The sequence below is a fragment of the Drosophila santomea genome, chromosome 2L (genome assembly GCF_016746245.2).
Source record: "Drosophila santomea strain STO CAGO 1482 chromosome 2L, Prin_Dsan_1.1, whole genome shotgun sequence".
Classification (NCBI taxonomy): Eukaryota; Metazoa; Arthropoda; class Insecta; order Diptera; family Drosophilidae; genus Drosophila; species Drosophila santomea.
The window spans coordinates 25,212,331-25,234,233 of NC_053016.2; positions in this window are offsets into that span (position 1 = coordinate 25,212,331).

Sequence of the window (21,903 nt, forward strand, 5' to 3'; positions counted from 1 at the left end):
CCATGTCCGTCTGTCCGTCCGTCTGTCTGTCCGTCTGTCCGTCTGTCTGTCTGTCCGTCCGTATGAACGCTGAGATCTCAGGAACTACAAAAGCTAGAAAGTTTAGATTGGGCATACAGACTCCAGAGACATAGACGCAGCGCAAGTTTGTCGATTCATGTTGCCACGCCCACTCTAACGCCCACAAACCGCCCAATACTGCCACGCCCACACTTTTGAAAAATGTTTTGATATTTTTTCATTTTTGTATTGGTCTTGTAAATTTCTATCAATTTGCCAAAAACCGTTTTGCCACGCCCACAAACCGCCCAAAGCTGCCACGCCCACACTTTTGAAAAATGTTTAGATATTTTTTCATTTTTGTATTAGTCGTCTAAATTTCTATCGATTTGCCAAAAAACTTTTTGCCACGCCCACTCTAACGCCCACAAACCTGCACTTCTACTAGCTGAGTAACGGGTATCAGATAGTCGGGGAACTCGACTATAGCGTTCTCTCTTGTTTTAGTCTATCCTTATGTACTTTTTGTTTCTTTTGCTTTGTATCTCTAATTACTATGTTATCTCTGTCTTCTATGGTTTCTACAGTATAAGGTCCTAAATATACTGGATCTAACTTATGACCCGTTTCGTTCCTTAGTATAACTTTATCTCCTATTTTTAATTGAAAATCTGAAGTTTTCTTATCATAAAATTGTTTTCTATAAGACATCTCTTTTTCTAACATAAGTCTAGCTCTTTTATATGCAATTTCTAATCTAACTTTTATTTCCTTAGAGCAATCTTCTACATTATACAGTGGTTCTATTCTATCTGTTTTATTAAAATTTGCGAACTGCCTTGGTAATCTTCCAAAGACTAGTTCATATGGACAGTAATCATGCATGACTGATGGTGTTGTGTTGAAACAATTTGTAAAATATTGTATCCAAACGTTCCAATCTGCAGAGATGTATGAACGAATGTATTCATTGAATGTTCTATGACTTCGTTCTATTGTCCCTAAAGTTTGGTGATGATATGCGGTAGATGTTAGGTTTTCTATCTTCATGTATTTGCACATATCTAAAATTACTTTATTTTTATACTCGGTACCCATGTCCGAAATGAACGTCTTCATTGGACCGTACTTTAGTATAAAATTTTCGAATATAGCTCTTGCGACAGTATTTGCGCTTTTGTTTGCAACCGGTATGGTTACTAGATACTTCGTTAAATCACATATAGGTGACCATGTATTCGTTGCCATATTCTGATTTCGGTAGTGTCCCCACTATCACTATATCAAAAGCATTTCTTGGGGTTTCTGTGTGAGTCATTGGGGTCTTTGTATGTGTCGTTGTTTTCGACATTTGGCATTTATGACATCTACGTATGTACTCTTTTATATGACGAGTCATATTTTTCCAATAATAGTGTCTTTTTATTTTCGCTAGCGTTCTTGTAATGCCTGCATGACCTCCTTGAATTGGATCGTCATGATATGTAGACAGTATTGATTGTATCTCTTTTTCAGTTTTTATAATGGTCACCGGCTGGAGTAGCGCTACTCTTAATGATTTTAATATTATATTGCCCGTATTTTTGAAATCGTCAACATCAATTCTTGCAATAACATTATTTCCTCGTTTTAGTAAACAAATAGATTCAGTTACTCGCAAGGTCACTACTTCTCGTACTTCATCATTTGTTATGACTTCGTGTACGTTGGGCTTAGATACATTTTGGATACTTTGCCTAGGCAATAGTTCCTTATTTGTTATTGTACAGTTTTTATCTTGTCTACTTTGTTGCCTGGTAGTGACTTTCAGGACTTTATGTTGCATGTCTTTGAGTTCTGTTATATTTATACTCGAGAGTGCGTCTGCTACAAAATTATCTTTCCCCTTTAGGTATTCTACAGTGAAGTCGTATTCTGCAAGCTCTAACCGCATGCGAGTTAATTTAGAACTGGGATTAGTCATAGAAAATAGGTACGTTAAAGGTCTGTGGTCCGTTTTAATGGGGAAATGTTTGCCATAAATATATGGTCTAAAATGGGTAATTGCCCAATGAATTGCCGCTAGTTCTTGTTCCGTTGTACTCTTATTGCTTTCTCCTTTTGTAAATGAACGTGATGAATAAGCTATTGGGAGCTGAATCCCGTTACGGTTCTGAGTTAGAACTGCTCCGCAAGCTTGTTTACTAGCATCCGTTATAATGCAAAATTCTTTGCGAAAATGTGGGGTGCATAAGATTTTCTTTAAGGTATTTGAATGCGTTCTGGCATTTGCTTGACCATTCAAAAGGGACATTCTTTTTACATAATCTAGTTATGTGCCGTGAATAGTCGGCGAAGTTCCTTATAAATCGACGATAATAGTTGCAGAATGCTACAAATCGTCTTGCGCTGTCCGCATCATGAGGGACAGGATAATTTTTGATGACGTCATATTTCTTGTCATCTGTTTTTAATCATGTGTTTTTCTGAACATCCTATCACCATTAAGTCATCCATATAAAGGAATGCCTGAGAGGGTTCTAAACCCGAGAATGATATAGTCATCATCCTCTGTAATGAATTTGGTGCTATTTTAAGACCAAATGGTAATCGCGTGAAGCGATATGAGCCATTGCTCGTTGAAAAAGATGTTATATTCCTTAAGTTTTCCTCAAGTTCTATTTGGTGGAAACCTGAAATCAAGTCAAGGCATGAAAAGTATTTAGCTTAATAATCGCCATTTCTTCTCTTGTGAATTTGGTAATGATTTTTTCGGATCTAACTAGAGTGGGCTGTTATACTCGGATACAGACGGTTCGACGATTTTGTCGCTAATTAATTTCCCTACTTTTTTTTGAATTTCTTCAATATGGCTATGCGGGCTTCTGTAGTTTTTTATATAAATGGGTTCATCATCTTTAAGTCTTAATGTTTGTTTATAAAAGTTGTTTGTTGATATTGGTTCGGTTTCCAGTCCGAACACATCACTATACTGTGTGTATAATTCAGTTAATTGATTTTTGAATTGGTCTGGAAAATTTTTCTATAGTTTTGAAAGTACTTGTTCGCTTCTATTTTTAGTGTTGGTATTATGAATGTCATAATCTTTTAAATTTTCATATTGGATTTGGTTTACTTTGACCAATTGGTCGAAATTAGTTGTATTTAGAAGTCGAATGTATAAATGTTTGGATGCTGCTATTGTATTTGCAACATAAATCCCATTGTGTATTTCCTGATTAGGCACAAATATGTAATCGTTTACAGCATTAATATCTATTTTCCGAAAAACTTGTGATCTGGCTGGCAGAAGAACTGTATTGTTGCCAGCGCTATATGTTATCGGAATATATATTGGATAATTTAAATGTTGGGGTCTAATTATAAACCAGTCTTCACTTGGTTTGAAATCTAGTTGACAATTGAATTTCTTTATAAAATCAATGCCTATTTTTCCATCACATGGTATTGCAAAATTTGGGTCTACCAAGTGAAATTCATGTGGAATAATATATTTTGTTGATTGGAGATCTATTGAAGTTGTTCCTCGAGACTTTATCACACCTTGGCCTATGCCTTCGATGTTTATTATTTTTTCTGTTTGAATTTGGAAGTTATCAGCATTTACCTTCAGAAGTGAGATATCTGCACCAGTATCAATGAGAAATGTTAGTTTATTTTCAGTTGAATGATTATGGAAAGTTACGAATATATTAAGACTATAATTGATGGAATGAACTTTAACATTTATTGGTTGTTTCCTAAAGGGTTCTGTGAGTTTTCCGACGTATTTTGCGTGATTCTCACATTGCTATTATTATTATTATTACCCTGGTAGTAGTTTCCGCGGCCTCTCCCTTTTGGCCTCTTCTACCTCCACGGTTATTAAAGTTATTGTTGTTGTTGTTATAGCTGCCTCGGTTGTAATTGTTGTGGTAGTTATTTCTTCCACGATTATAACCTCGTCCTCCTCTATTATTATTATTTGCACCGCGTCGATAATAGAGTACAGTGTTACTCTGACCTGTTATCTCTGTGCAACTGTTTACAAATTTGGAGATGGCATCATTCATGTTTGTGAATGTGCCTGCTTGCATGATAAGTTTTACCTTATCAACGGAGCAATTCTGTGTCATTGCTTTTACAGCTGTTGTAGTGCTGTATTTATTCGCTAAAGACTGGCTGAGGCCTTCACTGATATAGGCACCTTCAAGGGCATTTGTCAGTTTCTCCGCCTCTTGGGTGTATTGGCTAGCCGTTTTATTTCTCTGTTGTAGATTGAGAAGCTTGGCAGATATCACTTCTACCGATTCTCCTTTTACTGCACTTGACAGTTGTGTAATGATTGCAGCAATTGTCTGCTCATTACTTATAAGGTTTCTTACATGGCCTTTAAGTTTAGTTTTTATTAGGCTTATCGCAGTCGTTTCATGTGTGCTCTTTAAGCTGTCTAGTAGACCTAGAGCACCCAAAAACTTTGTAGATTTTCTGGTTTACCATCAAACTCTGGTATCAGAGATATGGCTAGCCTGATAAAGTCTGTCACTGTCTGTGCCATTTTAGAAATTGTTGCTTCCTTCTAATGTTTTAATGTCACTATCGAACTCAGCGCCGCATGATTGTACAGATTCGTCTAGTTCTTTGAACTGGTCTGGGTTGAATTCAACCAATTGACTTAGACTTTCTGGTACATCTTTTGCCTTCTTTTTCTGATATTATTTAATCTTGTGTTTAGGGATTTTATAACCCTCAAACATTTGTTATTATGTTCAGATGTGAGTCTATTTGCATATTTATTTACTAATGTAACTATATTATTATATTCTCCTACAACTATCTCTATATAATTTTTCAAAGTTTCGGATTTTATTACTGCATCTCTATTGATACATTTATAAGACTTATCAAACCTGTAGAGAAATTCGTCTATTTGTATCGCTATTTCGCTCCATTCCATTATTGTCGTAGAAAAAAAGTTTTTATGAAGCTTTCTTCTACTCTATTTTTTTTTAAATTTGGTCCAAACGATTTGCCCTATTCATATAACGTTTTTTGATGATTTTGTTATGCTTAACATAAATTGTAAGCAGAAATTGTAGTATTAGCACTATTGTAATGATCAGCAATAAGATCCACAACGCATTTATATCGTCTGTGTGATCTATAATTTTTACGTTATTAACTACGTTGGCAGTATTGTCTTTTGCCTCACTAGAATCGCTAAACCATCCCATTTTTTAGTTTATATTCAATGAAACGTTTTTTGAAGAAAAAAGTGAGATTTTCTATTAATGAGTTTTTCTCATAATTATTATATTATTTTCTTCTTCTAGAAAATCAAAAATAAAAATTTTTACGTTTAAGAATACAGAATTGTTATATTTTGTCATTTTTTAAAAAAATTTTGCAGACGTGGAAATATTAGTTGTTAATAAATGTGTCCAACCGCATTGTTAGTAAAAAGCCTAACAGATATTAGTGTTTTTCAAGCAGCGGTTTCCCGCATCGGCTTGGAATTAGAAATTGAAACTAAGGCAAATTGGGTCATTGGCATTTTTTAATGCAGCCCGTTTGCGTTGTTTCGCACCTTGCGAAAGCATGTTTTCAATGTTTTCCAGACGCTCTTTGTAGCGTTGCCGGGATGTCTCGTCTCTGGCCAACTGGGTCATTTCCTTGACCAGTCGGCGTTATTGTAGTAGCTTTACCATTTTTCCGGAGCGTTTGTGCTTCTTTGGTTCCTTCCTTTCCTGCCTTGCCCGGTACTCAGCTATTGTGAGTGGGCGTGGTCCATCTGCCGGGTTTTGCTGCAGAGCTTCTTCTAACGTTGGCAAGTCCCTTTGTATCGTGGGCTGCGCGTTCAAAAATTGTGCCTCCTCTGCCATCAATTGTTGCGTGTTGTTGGTATTATTTTTTCACAAATTTTATCGGTGATTTGGTTGGCAAGGTGGCAAGGCATTTGTTGTCAGGCGGAGGAGAGACTAAGTCTCATGTCCTGATGTCCTGAGGTCCTAAAGTCCTAAAATCCTGACGTCCTGAGGTACTGACGTCCTAAAGTCCTGACGTCCTGTCACGGTCGCCATATAATGTTCGCAAGGATCCCAAAGAAGGTTCAGTATTTTTAGAGTCAGAGCGTCTGCTCAGTTTCTTATGCGCTCAACTTGGGCTGAGCTGATCCGTATATATAGTACTTATTATTATATACATATAGTTCCATATACATATACATATGTATGCAGAAGGCATGCATATGTCATGTATGGTCTGACCACTTGAGCTGCAAAGTGCATGCTCAGCATTCCCACGCTCCGCGATCGGCTTATGTATAAGCGTTAGATCATATTACTTGAGCGCTGGAACACTTGTGTAATTGTTGGTGGTCTTTTGGGTACTTGAACGTTATGTTTATTATGACAAAGTGTCACAATGTTTTGAAGATAAGTTGTACCCATTAATTTAGTATATTTATAGGGTAGATATGTTACATTATTCAGGTTGTAATACCTATTGTTGTATGATTACATATTTTTCGCAAGCCCCAATTATACCATACCCTGGTATAGGAAGATTTTCAGGAACTACATGAAATTCATATGGTATTGCTGTATTGCAGCATATCCAAAGAAATAGTGGATTGTCACCTGCCTGATATGTTTGTTTAAATTTGCGTTATTGAGGTTGTTGCTTCTGCATTTAAGTAAAGCAATTTTTGCACCTGTATATATAAGAGTTACTTTCCGATTGTATACTTCGAACACTTCTTTTCTTGTTGCCGTTAATTCTATTATTGTGGCTTTGGTTACCTCTATAACAACTTTGACGGCTATTACTTTGGTTATCGCCTCATCCTCTGTAAGTATTAAAATAACCTCAGGTATTACCATTTTTTTTCAATACGTTATACATAGTATTACGAATCACATCTTTAGTAGGGAAAACTTTCACGCGCTTGGGCTGAGCCTTTTTATCTCGTCTAGTACTGGCGGGATGCCTAGTTCGAGGGGGATGGTGGCATTCTCGTGGTGCGGGTGTACGTCAGTGACATTTCTCAGGCATTTGTTCTGGAACCGCTGTATTTTTAGGTGGTTTGAAACACTTGCCGTATCCCACAGCTGTATCCCGTAGGTCTAGATCGGCTTGATGTCTTGTACACCAGAAGTTTTGTATTTTGCTTAAGCTTTGACCATCTTCCGATGAGCCAGAGCTTCCAATGATCTGTTTCAGGCGAAAATGAGCGCCTTCAATGGATGCGCTTAGCGATGAGGTGGGGACGCCAAGTGAGCCTACCATCCGGTGGCTAGGAACGCGGTGTCGTCGGCAATACGCAAAAATACTCTTTCGAGTATTTTGGAGAGGATTACCTCTGCGCGATTCCACTGTTCAGGGAAGTACCAAATCCGAAAGCACCTGTTGAAGAGGTTGGCTAACATCTGTGAGCAGTGTAGAGGCAAAATTTTTAATGCTTGCACGTCGATGCAGTCCTGGCCTAGTGATTTGTTGTTCTTCAATGCTGCTATCCTCCTCAGGTTCAACTAGTTGTCGGTACAGGAACACTTGGAATGTTGATGTACTCAAGAGTTGCAGCACGCTCTTCACTTGTGCACTTATCGAATGGGATGAATGTGTTTTGCTGATAATCTGCGAACGCTTCAGCTTTGTGCGGCACCAGGAACCATACTCTTTGCAAACCGTTAAATCCTTTTTTTGCGGGTCACTTAATGTGCCGAGTGACATGTGCTGTGGGTCACCTGGTTTCAGTTTCATGCCGTTTCATGGCTGGGTTGTGGGGCTTCTAGGGGGGTCTGTTGGAAGAGTATTGGATTAGTCTTCGACTCCTGGGTTGCTATACATCCCTGAGCTTATCCGGTTGGAAATAGGATGGGCGACGGATTGTTGTTATTCACAACAAGCCTGGCTTTGGAAGCAGCTTGAGCCTTGGCCTTTTTATAGACTGGGCATCCTCTGTATGACGCAGGGTGATTAGGTTAGGTTAGGTTTTAACGGCCGTCGGTTATCCGACGCACTTAGACCATTAGAGGTCCGTTGTGATACCTTGTTTGTTAGCCCGCAGAGGTTCGTGTGAAGTTAGCAGTTTCCCCAGCCAGAGGCGCTGGTGAATTTTTGTATCCGATGTGGATCGGTGTCGGACTGGTCGGACGCGTCTATCAGGAATCTGCTTCCCAATTGAGCAAGTCTTTTCACTTGCAGTGCTGGACAGTGGCATAGTAGATGCTCTACTGTTTCTTTCATTTCTTCGTGCCTACAGCTACGGCAGAAATCATTATACGGGGCATTTAGTCTTCTGGCATGGGTGCCTATCAACCAATGCCCTATGATGACTCTCATTGCAGTGCTGAGGTTTGCTCTGGTCAATCTTAAAAGTTTTGACGTTCTCTTTGAAGTTATTTTTGGCCATATTTGGCGTGTTAGGCGACAGTGTGTGGTATTTTCCCATATTGTCTGTTTGTTACGGTTTAGGTTTTCCTTAAGTAGTAGCTTACAAGTGGCTAAAGGCATACTCATGCCATCCATCTCTTGTATGAGTGGCGCGGTAGTGCCCTCTCGAGCTAGTTCATCTGCGATGCAGTTGCCTTCTATGTCCCTGTGTACGGGTACCCATATAAGGCTGATTACGAATTGTTGTGTCATCTCGTGTAGAGATGATCGGCAATTCGATACTGTTTTTGAGTGATTAGAGATTGAGCCAATCGATTTGATAGCTGCTTGGCTGTCACTAAAATGTTTACATGTGAGCCTTCCGGCTTTAGTGATTTTAAGTGTTTTAGGGCCTCCCTTATTGCTGCCACTTCAGCCTGGAATTATCGGGGAGTCTGAACGAGGTGCGTAGGCCTAGCTGTTCGGAGTAAACTCCTCCTCCTACTCTGTTCTGTAGTTTTGACCCATCCGTATAGAAGCATATAACATTCTGGGGGCCTCATCCCTCTCTGGGATGATTGTGTTGAAAGGTGTTTGTATGTACTCAGTAGGAGTGCAGTCTGTCCTGGAGGGGACTATTTGAATGTTTTTTAGGATACATGAGTGACCCGCGTCTTGTGGGTTCCACTGTTTGGTATCTCTAAGCCTGATTGCCGCTACTGTGGCGTGTTCCATGCCAGCTAGTTCTGGGCTTGGGAGGTTGAGTATGGCATTTAGGGCTTCGTTTGGAGGTGCGTAAAGCACTGCTGATGCATAGTGCCGCAGCTCTTTGCATTTTTGCTCGCATTTTTATGCTGGATTTCTTTTTCAGAGCCGGCCACCATACCACGACTCCGTACAGTAGTATTGGTCTGACAATGGCCGTATATATCCAGTTTAGTATATAGGGTGTCATACCCCATTTGAGCCCTATTGCTTTCTTGCACGTGAAAAGTGCAATTGAAGCTTTTTTATATCTGTCTGTGAGGTACAGGTTCCAGTTTAGTTTCCTGTCAAGTAATACGCCCAAGTATCGTGCGCTGTTACTGAAGGAAAGTCTTTGATTGTTGAGGATGGGTGGGACTTGGTGTGGTATGTTATACTTCATAGTGAAGAGAACCAACTCGGTCTTTAAGGGGCTAATTCCTAATCCGTTATTTTTGGTCCATCTGGATGATCTCAGATGCAGGCCGATGATTCTTTCAAGGGCCTTTAGTAGGAAGGAAGACAGACTGATTGGTCTGAAATCTTTGGGGGTCCTGTGTGATGGTTTCCCAGCTTTGGGGATGAAGACTATACGGGACTCTAGCCACGATTGTGGTAGGTGTCCCAGAAGTAGGGACCTTTTAAAAATGTCAAGAAGCCAGTTTATGGCTATATTTCCCGCATGCTGGATTTGTGCGGGTATGATTTTGTCTGTACCTGCAGATTTGTACGGTTTAAAGCTGTGTATGGCCCAATAGAGGACCTTTGGGTCTATGCACAGTTCGATACTTGCCAGTGTGGCGTTTGTTTGTTGGGGGGAGAGAGCGTTTTGGCTGTTTCCTGGGAAGTGAGTGTCTAGAAGTATCTCCAGAGATTCCTCACTCGTGCTGGTCCAGGAGCCATCTGCTCTTTTAAGGTAGCCTAGGGTTGTGGCCGATCTGGATAGTATTTTTCTAAGTCTGGCTGCTTCAGCTGTGTTTTCAATTTCTGAGCAGAAGGAATGCAACGAGGATCGCTTTCCTTTCTTGATGGCTTTTTGCACTCAGTCGCCTCAGATTTGAGGCGGGGTTCACCCGAACCCGATCCTGCGGTGTTGGCCAGGCAGGTGGGCTCACTCGCCAACTTCGCTGCCTTGAAGTTTGTACGGCCAGACTCAGTCGTCACTGCCGTTTGGGAAGTTTTTTTTGGGAGATCGCCAGCTACCCTGAGCTCTCCGTTTGAGACTGAGCTATTTTATGACCCGGGCCCTCAGTCAGGCTAACTCTCGGCACGGGTCGAATGACACCTTAGTCCGGCCCGGGACGCCCGACTACCATTTGCCAGCATCCTCTGGCAGGGACATAACCTTGCCAGGGGACCGGTTTCTAGTCGCCCTCGCGTGGAGAGTATAGTCGCACTTCCGGGTGTATGGACACTTACGGCGCGTTCTTCTAGCAAGCTTGAAACTACACGTTATTCCCCTTGTCCATCACCCGACTGACGGCAGGGTGATTAACTTTCTCCTTCTTTGCGCACTCCTTCTCCACATTTCGCGCAGCGAAACTCCAGAAAGCAGTGTCGCTGGGTATGTCCAAATCGTTGGCATCTGTAGCATTGTGACAAGTCATCGAAATGGTGAAAACCGGGCTTGTCAATCCATCTTCTTTTGAATGGGGAGTTTGGGAACGGGGGACTGGACACCGTTGCACGCTATACCAGCCTCACCACGTGGCTGCTTGCACAAGAAATGCTTCTGTAAGAGAACTATGCAGATTAAACTGATAATACGCATGGTTTAGTGTGCACTGGTGTGGGTATACAACCGTTAGGCTCCTAGGACAATTACTGACATGTTTGTTATGTTTTCGTATTTTCCCCGTTTTTGTTTTTAAATAGGCATAATGTTGTTCTAAGTAGTTGATTTGTATACAGGAAAAAATTTTGTATACACATGTGGTAAACAATTCACATGATAAACGATGCACATGTACAATACAATATATAATTGATATATATTCATATATATATACTTACGTAGTTACTATTTTTGAGTCAAATAAATGATCCGTCTGTAACGAAGACAAAGATCAACGCTGAAGCCAAGTATAAATTGAAACACGAACGATTTCGGTGAGCGTCTTTATTTTAAAACTGTCAGCTTAAGACTAAATGTACAGAGTTTTGATCGGCTCGAAGTGAGTCGCGAGAAACGGAAATGTGTTTGTCAGCAGTTTTATTTATTTGTGTTTAAGTGCATGCAAAAAGAATGATGAAGTTATACAACAATCATGCGCTTTACTTTTTTGTGGATTCAAGTTTCGTTACGTTATGTTGTGTATTTATGCACGCGCAAGATTGTATGCGCGTTGTTTTTGTTAGGTTTAAGTTTATGTAAGCGTAATATGAGAAGCATATTATGCTACTTCCCTCCCCTTAAAAGGAAGCTTATGCTTCTATTGGGGTTGACGCATATAATCTTGGTAATGCAGTTGGGTTTGTATCCTGTGTTTCTATAATTGTTTTTGTTGTTTTTAGTTTTAAGTAGATACAAACTATACAAAATGTGAGGCTAATGAGTGATACAATAATAGAGACTGTAATATTATTATTTGATATTAGTTTTACAATGTCCTTATGTTCTATTGGTTTTATTTTTATTAGTTCAATGGGTGTGTACAATGGGGTTAGATTTATTTCGGGATTTAGCTGGTTTTCGTTTAATGTTATCTTTCCTATTTTAATTTTACATTGTTTTATTGTTATTATTTTATTGCCGTTGATTGTTACATTTTTATTTATTTCTTGGCAATCTTGTTCTATAATAGTATTCTTTATGTTCCAAGTAAGGATATTGTTTGGTTCAACGTATTTAATTATCTGGTTAACTGTTGTGGGGACAAAATTGCAAATTGGTTTAGTTCTTTTTATAATGTTCTTAATACATTCGTTACTTATTTCTTTACAATTTTGATTATAAATTTTGCCATGTTCTTCAAAATAAGTATCTTTTTCGTTGTGATCGAGTTGGTACCCGTTATTATCTGGGTAAGGTATTATGTTAATTGTGTGGACAGTTTTTTGCTTAATGTGCATATGTGCTATGATAAGTATTTGGTTAGTACTAATCCAGGTTGATGTTTTAATTTGTAAGATGTTACTGTTGTCAACGTTCTCTAGTCTGTCGTAATTGAGTAATTTGGGATTAAATAGTCCTAGTCGTGAAAGTTGCATTCCCATTGCAATGTCTTCTATATACTCGGTAAATTGGATAAGTTCGTATATTAACTGTTCTCTGTTACTATGTTCGTCTAAGAATTCTTTTGTTCTTTGTATGTTACTGTTAATGAGTTGAATTATGTCATTTATTTCATGTAGATTTATTGAACTTGTTGCTACTGATTCTAATTGTTTTTCAATCTTTGTTCGGTCATTGTTATCTAATGTTCCAAATAAATATTTAAACGCTGATCCTATGTTGATTAGTCCTCGTTTCTGTCTATTTGTCTGGTGTAAAGTTATTCCGCTAAGTTCTCTTCGCATTTTATTGTACAAAAGGTCAATTTGGGGAATATTAGTGTAGTTAGTTATCTTATTGTTAAAATAGTGGGTTAGGTTATCTATATCGGAAAGGTTTACGCGAAGACAATGATGTTCGTATTCTGAAGGGATTTGAATCGATTTATCGGAAAATAGGAGGTATCCGTGGTTAGTGTCAATGTTGTTGATTTGAAGTTGTTGGGTTTGGCATAATTTTGTAGACGTGAGGAGGAGTATTATGATGAACCAGGGGCCTGCAGAATGGGAAGTTCATTAATTTTTTTCTGTTTTTTAAATTGAGTTTTGTAGTAATGTGTCTCTCTATTCCTATTGGTGATTTTATAATGGTCTTCGTCAGTTTGTTCGACGTTTTTTGTTAATATAAAAGGGTTTTCTAATTTTCCTTTTTGTAATGGTCCCTTTCTGTATCTAGTGTCAACATTGTATTCGGTTTTGTTTTTGTTTATTTCGTTAATTCTAACTTCCTTATCTTGTTGTGTATCTAGAATTGGTTGTCCGGCATAAATGAATATGTGAGCGGGGGTTTGTCCAGTAGTGTCGTGTTTGGTCTTGTGATTGTGGATGTAAAGGATTGTTTCTATTTTACTTAACTTGGTCTCGTTGTCGTCATAATTTTTTATGATGCGAATTTTTTCATTTATAGTCTTGTGTAGCCTCTCTATGTCAGCGACACCTGTTTTCGTAGTGTTAAGTTGTAATTCTACGTCTTCGGTTTCGAGCCAACGTTTAAGGGCTAGGCTGGAGAATGCGCCGTCTCTGTCTGCTTTAAGAAGTCTAGGTTTCCTCAACTGATTAAATATACGCATTAAGGCGTTTTTACATTCTATCCAGTCCTTTGTCTTTATCTGTTCGAGAGTGGCGAATTTGGAGTAAACATCGATACAGCTCAAATAGTGATTCCCTTCAGAAGAATAGATATCTATTACAAACTTATCGCGGCAATGTTCGGGTTTAGGGGTAATTTTCATTGACATTTTTGTATTGCGGTGTTCTGTCTTGGCTAAGTTACAAACTTGACATTCATTGATTATATTTTGAATAAGGAGTTGGCTATTAGGAAAGTAGTAAGTTTCGCTAAAGAGTTTTACAGTTTTTTGAATTCCTGGGTGTAATAACTTTTCGTGTGTGTTTAGGATTAATTCTTTGAATTTTGCATAAGTAGGAATGTTTTTTAATAAGACGAGACTTCGGAAAATCTTTGTACACTTTGGATTCATGGTTTCTGTGTACGCGCTTTGAATCACTTCAAAGTCTGCATCGCTTTCGATGTAAAGGGCGTTATTCTTCGAACAAAAGTGGTTGAGTAAGTATTGTTTGGCTGTTTCGAAGGTCATTTCTGCATAGGAGATACGTACTATTTGTTTCTTGAAATAGGTTTCATATTCTGTATTATTATTGGGGCCTTTCGAAAAAATTATTTGTCTTTTATGGTAGTTTATTGCTTTTTCAGATAGTCCTATTAGTCCGCTACTATCTTCTTCCGCGCTATGTTGCGTGGATTCTCCGAAAAATGTCTGTTCTATTTTGGTTCTAGACAGTGCGTCCGCGACATGGTTTTCTTTCCCTTTGATGTACCTTATGTCGAAGTCGTACTCCGATAGTCTAATCTTCCATCTAGTCAACTTGGAGTTAGGCTCTTTTAGTTTGTGTAGCCAGCACAATGGTTGATGGTCAGAAGCTACTTCGAAGTGTCGCCCTAATAGATAATGTCTGAAAGTTTTGGTTGCCCAAACTATTGCTAATAATTCCTTTTCTATAGCGCTGTAATTGATTTCATGTTCATTTAGTGTTCTGCTGATGTAACTAATAGGGTGTCCGTCTTGTGATAAAACAGCTCCTAAAGCTACATTGCTGGCATCTGTTGTCAATGTAAATTTCCTCTCGAAATTCGGTATTTTTAGGATCGGATCTTCAGAGATTAATAATTTTAACTTTTGGAATGCTTCTAAGTATTCTAAACTGTTTATATCTATTGTTGCTCCTTTCTTTAGGCACTTGGTCAGGGGCTTGGCAATGTCTGAAAAGTTAGGTATAAATTTCCTATAATATCCTGTAAGTCCTAAAAAGGCTTTAATTTCTTTAGTTTTTCTTGGTAACGGATATTTAACTATAGCTTTGATTTTATCCGGGTTTGGTTTAATCCCGTCTTTAGTAATAACATGTCCTAAGAAAGTTGTCTCTTGTTTTAAGAACTCGCATTTATCTAGTTGTAATTTAAAGTTTGCCTGTGATAATTTTTCGAAAACAGCTTGTAAGGCTTGAAGATGTTCTTCTAAAGATGTGGAGAAAACTATGATGTCGTCTAGGTATACTAGACAGCATTTATTTAAAAGTGGACGGAGTAAATTGTTCATGCATCTTTGAAATGTAGCGGGGGCATTTTTAAGCCCAAATGGCATTCGTGTGTACTCGTAGTGTCCATATTTTGTAGAGAAGGCAGTTTTGGCTATTGACTCTGAGTCCATTTCTATTTGATGAAAGCCCTTTGCAAGATCTATTGTTGTGAAATAATTTGACCTCCCTAGTTTCCCTAATATTTCATCTATGTTTGGTATGGGGTATCTGTCGTTTATTGTTATTTCGTTCAATGTCCTATAATCTATTACGATACGAAGCTTCTGCTGTCCAGAAGCATCTAGTTTTTTAGGTACGACCCAAATGGGGCTACAGTATGGTGAATTACTTTCTCGGATAATGTCCTGTTCTAACATATCCTGGATCTGTTTTTCTACTTCCTTTTCATATGTCTGTTGGAAACTATAAACTTTAGAGTAGACGGGGATATTGTGTGTGGTGTTAATAATATGTTTTTCTTGGTTTGTGAACGTGAGCTTGTCACCTTCGCGAAATTGGATGTCTTGGTATTTTGTCAGTAGATTGGTTAGATTCAGTTTTTCTTCTACGTTAGGGTGTTCTAATCGGAACAAGTTCTCCTGAAGTGTGGAGGTTTCTAAGTAAGTGGGGTCTTGTGGAAATGAAGTGTCCATTTGAATATGGTTCTGTTCTGTAATGTTGTTACCGTCTTTTATCTTGTATATTTTGTTAAATAGAGTGGATGTTTTCTTTTTATAGTCGATTATTGCTTTGGCTTCGGACAACAATTTGCGTCCAATCAGCATGTCATAATGATCTGAGAACTGGTGGATCAAGAACTCAATAGGGAAGTAGTTGTTAGGTGGTATATTCGTAAGTTCATTAATTATTAACGGGCCATTACTGGTGTGGATTAGGTAATTGGTTTCTTGTGTTGGTGTTTGAAAAATATTTCGCGTGAGCATATTTATCGTAGATCCTGTATCAATTAGACATTTCAATTCGGTATTATTATGTTTGATCGTTATATATTGGCTTGTAGTAGCCCCGGACTACTAGCCGAAAATTTTCTGCTTGTTCGGGGTCGTCTGGTTCGTTGTCATTTGTTGTCGGTGTCTGGGGTATAGTTCGATTGATAGGGATAAGGCTGAGGTTGAAAATATTCTGGATAGTAGGGATAATAGTAATTATAGTTATAAGGATATTCGGGTTGATTAGACGATACTTCTTGGTATCTTAGCTCTTCTGTGCTCATTTTAGACTGTCCGCTGTCTGATGGTCTCTGTCTTTTTATTGGGTTATTAGTCTGTACGTTTCCGGTTTGTGGATATGTTGTAGGCATGTGAGTGTGGCTAGGTCCAAAGCGATTTTGGTCAAAAATATTTTGTCGGTTAAAAGCTGTGTTTGGTCTGGGTGCTTGTGTCAGAGGTATGTTAGGTTGTGGGTAGATAGGTCTATTTTGATTATGAGGTATCGGATTTGTGTTAAACCTGGGTACATGAGAATATGCTTGGTGATAGGGTTGATAGACGTTGTTATAGAATGGTTGGAAGGGTGCAAGGGGTCTGGTTTGATTGCTCATTTGCCTGTTTTGGGGAGTGTTTGTTACTTTGTTTGGAATTGAAGTTGGCTTTATATTATCTTTACTTGAGGTTGGTGCCTCGTAAAGACCTTTTTCTTGTAATATGTTTATTAATGATCTCAGGTTTGGAATATTACAGTTAATTATTCTGAGATAAATGTGGCTTGGAAGTTTTAGAATTAGATTTTCGATGCTGGCTTGTATTAATCTAGTATATAGAGTGGTTTCAGTAATATTGTTTTCTAGTTCTAATTTACTTATAAGTATCTGCCGTTTTCTTTCGGCTTCTTCAAGGAAATGACGAATGTTACCTCGATATTGTGTGTTCCTGAATTCCTCTAGAAGTTGGTGGTTCGGTGCTTGGGGCTTGTAGTTAAGTATAAGTTGAGTCCTGAGTTCACTCCAGTTGCTGAGGTTGGTCACTCCGAGGGCGCGGATAACATCGCCACTGATGTTCCGTTCGATGTGTCCAAAGATTATTAACTTCTGCCTTTCATCTGTAGTCTGATAAAGAGCCAAGATGAAGTCGATGCGACTGATGAAAGTGTACAAGGTGTTAGGATCTCCGTTGAAAACCTCGATTGCGTGTATTTGTCTTTCGACTTGAATCATATTCGAGTCAGACAGTTCTATTTGTGTTGGCGCTGCTACTGCCATTGTGGGTTGTTGGCTTTGAATTTTGATTAATGTTTGTGTATTTGCTGTTGGTTTATTTGTCGTAACTTGGGTAGGGTTTCTTGTAGTTCGCTCACTTATTATTATAATATTTCACTTAGTTACACTGTTATCGTTATAATTCGTTTTAGTTGTAATTGAGTTTATTTAGTCTTCATTTAATTTAGCTGTTATTATTATGGTTCACTTAGTTGTAATTAAGTTTATTTAGTTTTCACTAAGTTACACTGTTATTATTGTAGTTCACTTAGTTGTATTTACGTTTATTTGGTTTTCACTTAGTTTAGCTGTTATTATTTGTTGCACACTTTGCTATTTCGCTTTGTTTTGAGTAACCTTTTGTGGATTTACTACTCAGCGAATTCAAAGGCGTCTTCTTAAAATTTTTATAATTTTAAGTTGTTTCACGTTCACAATCACTTTGTGGGATTAGGTACACCGTTGGTTGGCACTTTTGTTGTGAACCGATTGTACCGATATTACCGACGCGATTTGCGGATGATGATTGAAGAATTGAATAGGGTTTCTATCGCATCAACAATGTTTCATCCTACCGACTGCGCCACTTACGTAGTTACTATTTTTGAGTCAAATAAATGATCCGTCTGTAACGAAGACAAAGATCAACGCTGAAGCCAAGTATAAATTGAAACACGAACGATTTCGGTGAGCGTCTTTATTTTAAAACTGTCAGCTTAAGACTAAATGTACAGAGTTTTGATCGGCTCGAAGTGAGTCGCGAGAAACGGAAATGTGTTTGTCAGCAGTTTTTATACCCGTTACTCGTAGAGTAAAAGGGTATACTAGATTCGTTGAAAAGTATGTAACAGGCAGAAGGAAACGTTTCCGACCATATAAAGTATATATATTCTTGATCAGGACCAATAGCCGAGTCGATATGACCATGTCCGTCTGTCCGTCTGTCTGTCCGTCCGTATGAACGCTGTGATCTCAGGAACTACAAAAGCTAGAAAGTTGAGATTAAGCATACAGACTCCAGAGACATAGACGCAGCGCAAGTTTGTCGATTCATGTTGCCACGCCCACTCTAACGCCCACAAACCGCCCAAAACTGCCACGCCCACACTTTTGAAAAATGTTTTGATATTTTTTCATTTTTGTATTAGTCTTCTAAATTTCTATCGATTTGCCAAAAAACTTTCTGCCACGCCCACTATAACGCCTACAAACCGCCAAAAACTGTGTTTAAGACTCTCCTTCTCCCTTCCACTAGCTGAGTAACGGGTATCAGATAGTCGGGGAACTCGACTATAGCGTTCTCTCTTTTTTTTTATTTGTGTTTAAGTGCATGCAAAAAGAATGATGAAGTTATACAACAATCATGCGCTTTAAATTTTTGTGAATTCAAGTTTCGTTACGTTATGTTGTGTATTTATGCACGCGCAAGATTGTATGCGCGTTGTTTTTGTTAGGTTTAAGTTTATGTAAGCGTAATATGAGAAGCATATTATGCTACTATATACATTATATTACAGCACAGCTCTATGTTTAACTGCAGTTTGAGTTCGATTGCAGAACCCTCATTTTCTACCCTAATTCTATGCTGGCCATACCACAATATTAGCCGATTTAACGATTCTGTGATTACAGATACAATTTAATATCGGTTATTTTATCAAAATTGGACGACTGTATACATAAATTTACCAGTTTCCTGGTATGTTGTGTTTAGAATTAAAAGTCACTTTTGCAAGCTGGTGGCTTCACAATAAATACTTTACGGAGTAAGTTTTGATATTCTCTTTATTGAGCAGAGCAGGTGCGGCTGCTAACGAATGTAGAAAAGAACTGAATATACAAATATAAGAATTCAAATTAGGAGCTAAAATGAAATGGAAACACATTGTTGCGGTTTCATATTGGTATTGGCGGCCACGTAAAATAAGCAGTGTCTGCCGGCTACGTAACGACATCCGGCATAATGCTTACATTGTAGAATGCCGTTGCCGTCTTATTTCTCACGCTCGCCGTAGCGGCGTTAAATTCTGTTCTGTAGACAAGGGGGAACCCAACACCAATAATAAGAAAAATGCTTAAGAAAATAATATGCGCGGATGGTACTAAGCTAAGATACACTACAAAAAGCGGTACACGGACCTCGCTACTGAGCGCGTCATTTCAAATTGTCCTTGTGGACCACCCTCCCTTCAATAAGGACCGTGGTCCTCATGTCCGCTTTTACAGCTCTTTCCTCTTTCCTTCGGTTGGATTTTACCAACACCCTTTCGCCAACATCGAAAACCCTATTCTGCCGCGAGTCGTTTTCTCTGGCCCTTAGCGCGGTTTGCGCTTTCTGCATCCTATTGTGGATTTCTACCTGTGGCTCATCAGGGTGCGTTAGGACGATGTCAGCTGGTCTCCTGTTGACGATCGAGTGAATCGACTTATTTATATTAGATAGTTACTATTTCGACCGTATCATTTAAGCCCTTGTCTATCTTTTTGCACCTGGCTAGCTCCAGCAATTGATTTTGTCTATGCGGGCTTTCCACCTCTTAATTTTAACGTTCGCGTTTGATTCCGCCACAGAAAATGTTAAAGGCTGATAGTCAGTGAAGATATTTATATCTTTCACTCCATACAAGTAATGCCGCAGCCTAGCAAGGGACCAAATGATGGCCAATAACTCCCGCTCGTTAGTCGCGTAGTTGGCCTCAGTGTCCTTAAGAGTCCTTGAAATCTTTGTTACTAGGCGGCCCTCTTCGGACAACACCGCACCTATACCGGTGGCCGAAGCATCTGTCGTTGGATCAAATGGCTTCTTGTAGTCAGGGTAGCTGAGCATGACGTCTTTTGATGCCAATATATTGCACAGCTCTTGGAACGCCTCTCGCTGGGACTCGGAGAAATGCACCTGAATATTCCTCAATCTATGCCTACTGACTGTCCCATTTTCGCTCTTTAATATGTTCGAGATGGGCCTTGCTATGGCAGCGAAGTCTTTGATGAAACATCTATAGTAGCTCGCGAGGCCCAGAAACGACCTGACTTCGAATACCGTCTTGGGCTCTGGGAATTCTTTAATGACCCTCCTTTTTCTGGGTCCGTTTTTGCACCGTTACTGGTGACTATGAACCCAAGAAAACTCACACTTTTTAACACCCACACCATATGTTTGATATGAGCCTTCTCGTCTTGCGAGAAAATGATCACGTCATCAACATAAACAGCAAAATTTGCCTATTTGTTTCCGTAAGATATCATCGATCATTCGCAGGAAGATGCTGGCGGCGTTCCTGAGGCCGAACGACAGTCTCTTGAACTCGTATTTTCCCCCGATCACCGAGAAAGAAGTTTTTTCGCGATCACGTTCCGCTAGCACAACCTGATGATATCCGGATTTGAGATCCAGGGTCGAAAAATAATGGGCTTTACCCAAATTGCTTAGTATCATTGATATATTTGGCATCGAGTATTTGTCGGGAATGGTTCGCTCATTGACTTTGCGAAAGTTTATCACCAAGCGCTTGTTGCGGTTGCCCGCATCATCGGTTCCCTTTTTATCTACTACCCATATGGGGTTGTTGTAGGAGGTTTTTTTAGAAGATCTTGGATCTCTTTATTGACAAAGTCGGCTACGCCCATGGGATATAGGTAGAGCATGGCATAGATGGGCTCTTCGCTCACTGTTCTGATGGTGGCAACCACCGAAGTATTGTATGGCAGGGCCTCGTTTGGGTTTGCAAAGGCCTTTTTTCTGATCTTTAGTAATTTTCGAAAAGCCTCCCGCACTGAAGCGGGCGCGTCTGGGCAATCCACATTGTTGAAGTTGACATCAGCGGAAGGAGATCTTCTCGACCTACGTACAACATTTGAGCTGACTGTAGGCCAAACAGATTGACGCCCCGGCCTGAGCTAACAAATCGAATCCGATTACCCCATCAAAGATGGACAAGTCTGGTAGAACAAAGAATGTTGCTTTTACGTTGAACAACGAAACAAAGCATTTTTGGGTGACGGTGGTTGAGCCATGGATCGATCGCAACCATACGGACGCCACGCAACCCCTTGTGTGGTCGGATGTAATTTTTGGACGTCCCGGTGTCGATAAGGAAGCTCGACATGGTCGATCGCTTGCTGATGCCAACGGAGGCCTGGATGGGCTGTCTAAACTTTGACAGCGAAGAATCAACCTTGATTGGTTCTGGAGCACTGGCCCGAGTTTGCTGCTTGGCGTTTCGCTGGCCATATTGGCCTTGCTGCTTGTGCTGCCTACTAAAGTGTGGGTTCTTGGACCCGCTTGCCTGCGCTTCTGCTTGTTGGGGTAGCTTGACCCACTGCTGGGCATTTGCCTTGTGTTCTTTTTCCTCCACGCTCCTCGCGAAGCTGGCAGCAAACGCATATCTTTCATGGTTCGATTCAACCTCTTGCGCGAGCGCCAGAGCTGCCGGCAAGTCCCTTGGCTTTGCTGAGAATAGTACATCTGTGAGATTACGCTTGAGTCCCGAAATAAACACACGTAGTGCATCTTTGCCGAACTTTTCACAGAGGCCCTTTGCTAGGACCGGCTCATATGACATGTTGACTTTACATATTAATCAACAAAGTAAGTTTTTTGCCGACTTCATCGTAATATTGCAGTAGAGGCATGCTGCCTTGTCTTAGCGTGCCCATCTATTGCTTGATTACGTGAACTGGACGTTTGTGTGTGAAGTCGAGGCGATTTATAATCGCATCAA